Source organism: Stegostoma tigrinum, chromosome 14 (genome assembly GCF_030684315.1).
Source record: "Stegostoma tigrinum isolate sSteTig4 chromosome 14, sSteTig4.hap1, whole genome shotgun sequence".
Classification (NCBI taxonomy): Eukaryota; Metazoa; Chordata; class Chondrichthyes; order Orectolobiformes; family Stegostomatidae; genus Stegostoma; species Stegostoma tigrinum.
Genome location: NC_081367.1, coordinates 61,408,309 through 61,417,967, shown reverse-complemented (window position 1 = coordinate 61,417,967; position 9,659 = coordinate 61,408,309).

The following is a 9,659-nucleotide window of genomic DNA, read 5'->3' as shown; positions in this document are numbered from 1 at the left end:
CTAGGTAGCTGTGAGAGTCGGTGGGCTTGAAATGGACATCAGTTACAAGCTGGTTGCCTGAGTTGGAGACTGAGAGGTCCAGGAAGGTGAGGGATGTGCTGGAGATGGCCTCGGTGAACTGAAGGTTGGGGTGGAAGGTGTTGGTGAAGTGCATGAACTGTTCGAGCTCCTCTGGGGAGCAAGAGGCTGCGCCGATACTGTCATCAATGTACCGGAGGAAGAGGTGGGGTTTGGGGCCTGTGTAGGTGCGGAAGAGGGACTGTTCCACGTAACCTACAAAGAGGCAGGCATAGCTGGGGCCCATGCGGGTGCCCATGGCCACCCCCTTAGTCTGTAGTAAGTGGGAGGAGTCAAAAGAGAAGTTGTTGAGGGTGAGGACGAGTTCAGCTAGGCGGATGAGGGTGTGGGTGGAGGGACACTGGTCGGGCCTGCGGGACCGGAAGAAGCGGAGGGCCTTGAGGCCATCTGCATGCGGAATGCAGGTGTATAGGGTCTGGACGTCCATGGTGAAGATGAGGTGTTGGGGGCCAGGGAATTGGAAGTCCTGGAGGAGGTGGAGGGCGTGTGTAGTGTCACGGACATAGGTGGGGAGTTCCTGGACCAAAGGGGAGAAAATGGAGTCCAGATAGGTGGAGATGAGTTCGGTGGGGCGGGAGCAGGCTGAGACGATGGGTCGACGAGGGCAGGCAGGTTTGTGGATTTTGGGAAGGAGATAGAAACGGGCCATGCGGGGTTGGGGAACAATGAGGTTGGAGGCTGTGGGTGGGAGGTCCCCTGAGGTGATGAGGTCATGAATGGTGTTGGAGATGATGGTTTGTGCTTGGGTGTGGGGTCATGATTGAGGGGGTGGTAGGAGGTGGTGTCGGAGAGTTGGCGTCTGGCCTCGGCGATGTAGAGGTCAGTGCGCCATACTACCACTGCGCCACCTTTGTCTGCGAGTTTGATGGTGAGGTTGGGGTTGGAGCGGAGGGAGCGGAGGACTGCCCGTTCTGCGGGGGAGAGGTTGGAGTTGGTGAGAGGGTGGAGAGTTTGAGGCGGTTAATGTCTCGACGGCAGTTGTAGGTGAAGAGGTCGAGGGAGGGCAGGAGGCCTGGGGGTGGTGTCCAGGAGGAGGACTTGTGTTGGAAGCGGGTGAAGGGGTCAGTGGAGGGAGGGTTAGGCTCCCGGTTGAAGAAGTAGGCATGGAGGCGAAGACGGCGGAAAAAACTGCTCTATGTCCAATCGTGACTGGTATTCGTTGATGTGTGGTTGTAGGCGGACAAAGGTGAGCCCCTTACTAAGGACTGACCGTTCGTCCTCAGTCAGTGGAAGGTCTGGGGGGATTTTGAAGATGCGGCAGGGTTCAGTGTGGCTGTCTTCTCTGGGGTTGCTGGCTGTGGAGGTTGTGGGCGGAGCGATGAGGTCGTCGGCCATGGGCGGGGTTCCGTCGGCGTCGGCTGTGGGCGGGGTTCCGTCGGCCATGGGCGGGGTTCCGTCGGCGTCGGCCGTGGGCGGGGTTCCAACTCCCTTGTTCGCTCCACACTGTCCTCCAACCCCACCACACCCGGCACCTTGCCCTGCAACCGCAGGAAATGCTACACTTGCCCCCACACCTCCTCCCTCACCCCTATCCCAGGCCCCAAGTTGACATTCCACATTAAGCAGAGGTTCACCTGCACATCTGCCAATGTGGTGTACTGCTTCCACTGTACACGGTGTGGCTTCCTCTACATTGGGGAAACCAAGCGGAGGCTTGGAGACCGCTTTGCAGAATACCTCCGCTCAGTTCACAACAAACAACTGCACCTCCCAGTCGCAAACCATTTCCACTCCCCCTCCCATTCTTTAGACGACATGTCCATCATGGGCCTCCTGCAGTGCCACAATGATGCCACCCGAAGGTTGCAGGAACAGCAACTCATGTTCCGCCTGGGATCCCTGCAGCCTAAGGGTATCAATGTGGACTTCACCAGTTTCAAAATCTCCCCTTCCCCTACTGCATCCCTAAACCAGCCCAGTTCGTCCCCTCCCCCCACTGCACCACACACCCAGCCCAGCTCTTCCCCCCCACCCACTGCATCCCAAAACCAGTCCAACCTGTGTCTGCTTCCCTAACCGGTTCTTCCTCTCACCCATCCCTTCCTCCCACCCCAAGCCGCACCCCCATCTACCTACTAACCTCATCCCACCTTCTTGACCTGTCCGTCTTCCCTGGACTGACCTATCCCCTCCCTACCTCCCCACCTATACTGTCTCCACCTATCTTCTTTACTCTCCATCTTCGGTCCGCCTCCCCCTCTCTCCCTATTTATTCCAGTTCCCTCTCCCCATCCCCCTCTCTGACGAAGGGTCTAGGTCCGAAACGTCAGCTTTTGCGCTCCTGAGATGCTGCTTGGCCTGCTGTGTTCATCCAGCCGCACATTTTATTATCCCGTTAACTCTGATCTTTTGTTTCTTCACTGATGCTGCCAGACCTGCTGAGCTTTTCCAGCAACTTCTTCTTTTGCTCCTGATTTGCAACATCCACAGTTCAATCCTTTTTTTGAGTAAAAGAGTTGCAGTTTTCTTCATTTAACGCACATTAGTGAAGCAGATGGGTGTTTGTTGTTTTTCCCTGTTCATCATCAGATATTTTGGGGGATTTGAAATTTTCCATTGTGGAATTCGAATACATGGTCCCGAGAACATTACATGGAGATGCTATGGGGATAATATCCCATTGATTTCTATACTTCTATATATTAATACTCTTTATCTGCCTACACATAGGTATGCAGACATTGCCTTAAAACTTCCTGCCCAACTACAAATTAGATGTAAAACTTTGTAACTCCTTATTTTCCCACACATTGGCATGCAGACACAGCCTTAAGCTTACTGTCTGAATAGAATTAGAGTTAAACTGTGCAAATCTTTCTCTTCTTGCACAAGGGTATGTGGAAACTGTCTCAAGTAAGGTTAAGTGAGGAACATTGTAAAGGTGTGAGACTTCTGAAGGACGTGACTTCTGTCTCTAGCAAAGGAGCCAGAGCACTGATTTTTTTTTCCCAGCCAGATACATCGGGAACCTGAAATCACAATCTGTCTCGTTAGCAACTTGAAATCACCTCCTGCCATTAGCAGTCACTTTAAAACGATCGATACTATACTCTGGTCTTTTGTGTTCTTCTGGTAATAATTGTTTTTTATCCTGTCTTTGTCTGTTGTAATAACTGTTTCATGTATCACGTCATTGTGAGATGTGAAATTGCTTTATGTATTATGTACTTAGTAGAGTATAAAAAGCGGGGACTGTCCGCTGTTCGGGGAGAATTACTTACGAGACGCTGCACTCTGTGCCGGGTTGAGTACAGTGATTCTCCTCAGCTTGTACTTGCTCTGTAATATAGGATATGTGTTTTTTCTAAACAGGTCAGTGTCTTGTTATTTGCATTAAGTCCGTGAGGGTCTCCGAAAACGAACCTGACAACCTGGAGTTCATGATTACTAATTTAGCTTTGCACTATTCGAACAATGCCTCCCCATTTTATCTCCAGCGCAGTAGGATATTATCAGGTAAATACAATTGCATTAAAAAGAATTTTCGATTAACAGGAGTCTGTTAATGACAACAAAAAGGAATTGAAGTAAAATGCTATGGATGCTAGAAATCTGAAAAAAAAATTCTGCGTTTGCTCAGAAATCTCATTTCTGTACAATGCTCACAAGGGACAAAAACAAAGTTGCAGTATGCCAGCATCTGTGAAGGGCAAAAAAACACAGTTAACCTTTTGATCCCGTGACCCTTCCTCAGAAACTCGTATCTGTTATTGAAAATCCAGGAATGATACTGTGCTCCTCATTCACAGCAGTGTTGCTAAGCTGACTGTGACAATTCCCCATACGGATTATCAGACCACTTTGGCAAAACTAGTGGTAATATTGAAAACAAAGTTGTCTAATTAGCAATCTTTTAAGTCCACAGGGCACAAAAGTGAATTTTATTCAGGTTCGTTTCTCTTTTATTGTAAACAGACATACTGGAATACCTTCGGTTTGAAGATATTTGGATTGAAAATCACTTCTACCTTTGGTCCTCTGTTCATCTCTGCCTCTTGCTTTCTTGTTTTTTTTTAAAGTTTCTCTTCCAGCCCATTTAGTTTTGCTGTTCTAAAATTAATGGTTTTGTCGTTAGGCTGTTGATCAAGATAACTAGATCATGTTCTGGGAAGCTATGTTCAAATCCTGCCAAGGCAGATAATGAACTTGAATTCAATACATAAAAGCTATGGATTAAACAGTCAAATAATGGTTATGAAGCCAGTGTTGGTTGTCGGAAAACCCCATTTCGAACACAGAACATTACAGGTCCTTCGTCCCTCGATGTTGTGCCGACCTGTCATACCGATCTGAAGTCCATCTAACCTACACAATTCCATATACATCCATATGCTTATCCAATGACGACTTAAATGTACCTAAAGTTGGCGAATCTACTGCCGTTGCAGGCAAAGTGTTCCACTCCCTTACTACTCTCTGAGTAAAGAAACCACCTCTGACATCTGTCCTAAATCTTTCACCCCTCAATTTAAAGCTATGCCCCCTCGTGCTCGCCGTCACCATCCTAGGAAAAAGGCTCTCCCTATCCACCCTACTAACCCTCTGATTATTTTAGATGTTTCAATTATAGAACATTTGATCCATTAATGCTCTTCAAGGAAAGAAAATGCCCCCTGACCTGGTCTGGCTGACACATAACTCCAAACCCACTGCAATGTGACTAATTCTGAGCTAACCTATGAGCAGTTCAGAACAAATGCTGGCCAGTGAGGAATGCAATATCCTGTGAATTTTTCTATGAAAATGTCCTCCATTCAAAAGATTGGATCCTCACCATGTTATTTTATTGCTGGTCAGTTTGAAATAGTGTTTCACGGTCCATTTTAACCTTGGAAAGAATTTAAGGAGTGGACAATTTATCTCTGTCCCTCCCTTCTCTTTTAGTGTCGATACAATTCAGATCACAGAAGCCCTACAGGATGAAAGCAGGCCATTCAGCCCGTTCAGTTCACTCCTACAATCTGAAGAATGTCCCACCCAGAAACATCAAATTTCTGCAAAATCTCCATTTCACACTGCTAAGCCACCTAGCAGGCATAACCCTAGCCAATACTGGAGTGCATGAACCATGAAAATTTGCTTTCGGGGTGCATCAAGTAATGAAGAAGGCAAAGAGGATATTGTGCTTCATCGCGAGAAGGATGGAATTTTAAAAATAGGCAGGTTGTGCTGCAGCTGTTTAGGGTGCTGTGTAGGCCACACTTGGCATATTATTTTCAGATTTCGTCTCCTCACTTGAGAAGAGATGTCCTGGCATAGGAGGGGGTGCAGAAGAGATACATTAGGTTGATTCTGGAGTTCAGACCATTGGCTTACGAGGAGAGACTGAGTATATTGGGGCTCTCCTTACTGGAATTTTCAAGATTGGGGGTGTTTATAGAAACACGTACATTATGAAGGGCATACTAAGGTACGAGTAAGGAGGTTTTCTCCCCGAGCGGGTGAACAGAGAACTGGAGACAAAGCCACAAGATTGGGGGAGCAAATTTCGGACTGTGTTGAGAAGGAACTTCTTCACTCAAAGGACTGTGAATCTGTGGAATTCCCTGCCCAGTGAAGCAGCTCAAGCTGTCCCGTTGAATGTTTTTACAGCTACGATGGATAGATTTTTGAACAGTAAAGGAATTAAGGGTTGCGGTTAGGTGATGAGTCCACGAAAAAGTCAGCCATAATCTCATGGAATGGCACAGCAAGACTGACGGCCTTCTCACATTTCTCCTGTAATTTAATACAGCCAATCATCTACCCGACACTCCTTTGCACTGTGGGAAGAAACCGCAGCACCCGAAAGAGACCCACGCCGACGCGAGGACAATTTGCGATAACAAAGTGGAGAACTGGGTGAACACAGCAGGCCATGCAAAATCATAGTAACAGGAAAGCTGACGTTTCGGGTCTGGGTCCTTCCTCAGAAATCTGAAGAAGGTTTCTGAAGAAGGGTCCAAACGGGAAACGTCAGCTTTCCTGGTCCTTTGATGATGCCTGACGTGCTGTGTCTATCCAACTCTACACCTTGTTATCTCAAACTACAGCATCGACAATTCCTACTATTTCTGAGGGAGAATTTGCGAGCTGCCCAGAGACTGTGGCCCGAGGCTATAATCAAACGCGGTGCCGGAGAGCTGTGAGGCGGCAGTGCTGACCACTGAGCGTCCGTGCCGCCCAAGGCCCTCGGGAATCACGTTTGACTCCTCCCTCCGTGTGTCTCACGCATTAGTTTCCAATCCAGTGCACACCCTGCACAGCAGTACTTGCCACCTCACTTCGCACATTTCACACGATTAAAACTCCTAGAAAGCAAACATGTTCTTGTCTGAATGTGACATGAATTCCTTCCAATGCCTGGCGCGCTGAATGCTTCCGTCATCTTGCATTGGCTGTGTCCTGCTGTTCCCGCAGTGCAGCTTCCAAATATGAAGCATTTTTCGGAAGGACCGTACCTAACACATAGAAGTGTCGCAGCCAATTATACAGATACAGGTACATACACGTAAAACGAATGCCATGGATAATGCGAGAACGACAGTTGCTTCAAACGTTGTCTCTGTATATTTGAATGAATTGATGCGCTGCGAATGTATCTTGACTACTTGAGAGCAGTGTCAAAATGTGTAATTCGATATTGGAGCGTATGGTTCAATTGAATAACAATTCACTATTTATTAAGCACTGCATTTGTCCACGGTAGCCTGACAAATATCGTCTTTGAGACAATAACTATATTTACCTTCATAAACATTAAAAGCGTCTTTACCGATGGAGGATTGAGTGACATCCGCCGCAGTGTTTTAATTTGCTTATGGTTTTAATATGGTTGGGACAAAAACATCGAATTCCTTAGAATTTGCACAGTAACAATCTTGAAAGCTGGTGCAAAGATGCTTAGTTTGGAAATACGCATCAAGATCGCTGATAATGCAATCTCAAGTGAGCTCTGTTGGAAAAAAATGCAAATCTGGGAGTTGTTTATGTCTGTCTTCCGTTAAGAGATATAACTTCTAAAAGCCTAAATCAACGAGGCCCTTGTGTCCCACTTGCTATAAATAAGCTATTGCAACAGTAGTGCGTGTAATTTAATTCAAAGTTGCTTCAGCATGCCGTCCGGTCGGAAAGTAACTCCTTGCAACTGAACCCGTTAACCGCGTTAGTTCGGCCTTAAAAAGGCTGGCTCGCGGATTGTTCCTAAACTGTTTGGATGTTACACCCGATTCGATAAGCTTCCAAGTAACACTCAATGGATGCCTTAAAGTTACAAACATCATAATAGCGTCATGTTTATCAACCTCATCGACTGTTTATCCAGCGATTGAACGTTGCAAAACACGGTCAAGACGACTGTCTGTATCATTGCGCAAAATATGAAATGGTAGTAAACATCACAACTCTTGGAACCTATTGCATTATAGCGTTTCTGATTGCCTTTGAAGGGAAACGTGCAAACTACCGAAAATCATGTGCTTCCTGAAAACTTCGTCATGAATAATGTCACCTTCTTCAGTCAAGCCAAACACGTCATCATTCCCCGATTGTGTGCATCATTTTTCATCAATGCAGAAGTAAGGAGAAGTAATTTTAAGACGCATGGCAGACCGTAATGCATTTTAACGGCTAAATTGCCTCTTGTTTCATACAGCACCCAGTTCTGATTTCATGTTCCTTGAAGGACATTAATGAATCAGATGAGGTTTCCGACAATTAATCTGATTGCATAATGACAATATGTGAATCCGCTATCAATAGATTAATGTGATGTTAAAAAAAAACTTGCAATAGGAGGGTGGCTCCCTCGAGACATATTGCACTGTGTTCCCATATATCTGCTAACTTTGTCATTCTGGATGGTTGTAGTTGCAAATTTGGCAACTGCTCTTTAACAAGCCTTCGTGGATTCCCGCACTGCACCTTGTAAATGCGGCTACAGTATATTGGTAATGGAGGGCGGAACATTTCTGGATGTTGTTACAATCAAACCAGATGCTTTCTTCTAACTGGCGTCAAGCTGCTTGCATGTATTTGCAGGTGCATTCATGCAAGCAAGTGAGCAGTATTGTATTCTACTCCTGACTTGTACCTTGTTGGTGGCACAGAGGTTTTGTAGATTCAAAATTGTAGATTATAGGGTAGGCAATGGCCTTGTGATATTTTCAGAAGGCTATGAATACTGAAACCCAGCTACTGGTTTGGAGTCCCAGGTTCGAATCCTGCCATGGCAGATAGTAGAATTGGAATTCAAAATAAAAGCCTGGAACCAAGAATCCACTGATCACCATGAAATCATTGCCAATTGTTGGTAAAAACTCATCAGGTTCATTAATGCACATCAAGGGAGGAAATCTGCCACCCTCACCTGGTCTGGCCTACATGTGACTCCAGACCTACAACAATGTGGTTGATTCTCACCTGCCCCCAGAAATGGTTTAGCAAGCCACTCAGATGTACCAATCGCTACAAAGACTCAAAGCAATGAAACGAAACAAATCACCTGGCGTCAGCCGAGGCACCAGAAAAGAAAAACAGCAGAAACAACCCTGTCGACCATGAGAAATGCTCTTTGCTAACATCTGGGGTTAGCACCAAAATTGGGAGAGCTGTCTCATAGCCTAGTTAAGCAACAGCCTGATATAGTCGCACACACAGAATCATACCAAAGAGACAACAATGTCCCAGACACCACCATCACCATCTCTCGATGTGGCCTGTCCCACCAGCAGGACAGAACCAGCAGAGGGGGGTGGCACAGTGGTATACATTAGGGGGTGTATTGCTCTAGAAGTCCTCCACGTTGACTCAGGACTCCATAAGTTCTCATGGTTTCAGGTTTAAAATGGGCAAGGAAACGTCCTGCTGATTACCACATGCCGCGCTCCCTCACCTGATGAAACAGTACTCTTCAATGTTGAACAATGCTCAGAGGAAGCACTTTGGATTGCACAGCGCACAAACTGTATTCCAGTTGGTGGATTTCAATGTCCACTACCAAGACTGGCTCAGCATCAGTCTTTGATGATCTATGATCTTCTATGCGCAGAAAAATTGATCAAGCTGGACCAGACTTAAAGGACGTAGCTACTAAACCTGGTCTGTAGAAGGTGGTAAAGGAGGCAACAAGAGAGAAAAACATACTTGAACTTATCGTTACTGTTAGGTTTGTTTTCAGAGACCCTCATGGATTTGCTGCAATAACAAGACACTGACCTGTTCAGAAAAACGCAAATCCTTTATTGCAAAGGAACTGCAAGCTGTGGAGAAGAAATAATGGGAACTGCAGATGCTGGAGAATCCAAGATAACAAAGTGTGAAGCTGGATGAACACAGCAGGCCAAACAGCATTTCAGGAGAACAAAAGCTGACGATTCGGGCCTAGACCCTTCATCAGAGAGGGGGATGGGGTGAGGGTTCTAGAATAAATAGGGAGAGAGGGGGAGGTGGGCCGAAGATGGAGAGAAAAGAAGATAGGTCGAGAGGAGAGCACGGGGGGGAGGTAGGGAGGGGATAGGTCGGTCCAGCGAAGACGGACAGGTCAAGGAGGCGGGATGAGGTTAGCAGCTAGGAAATGGAGGTGCAGCTTGACGTGGGAGGAA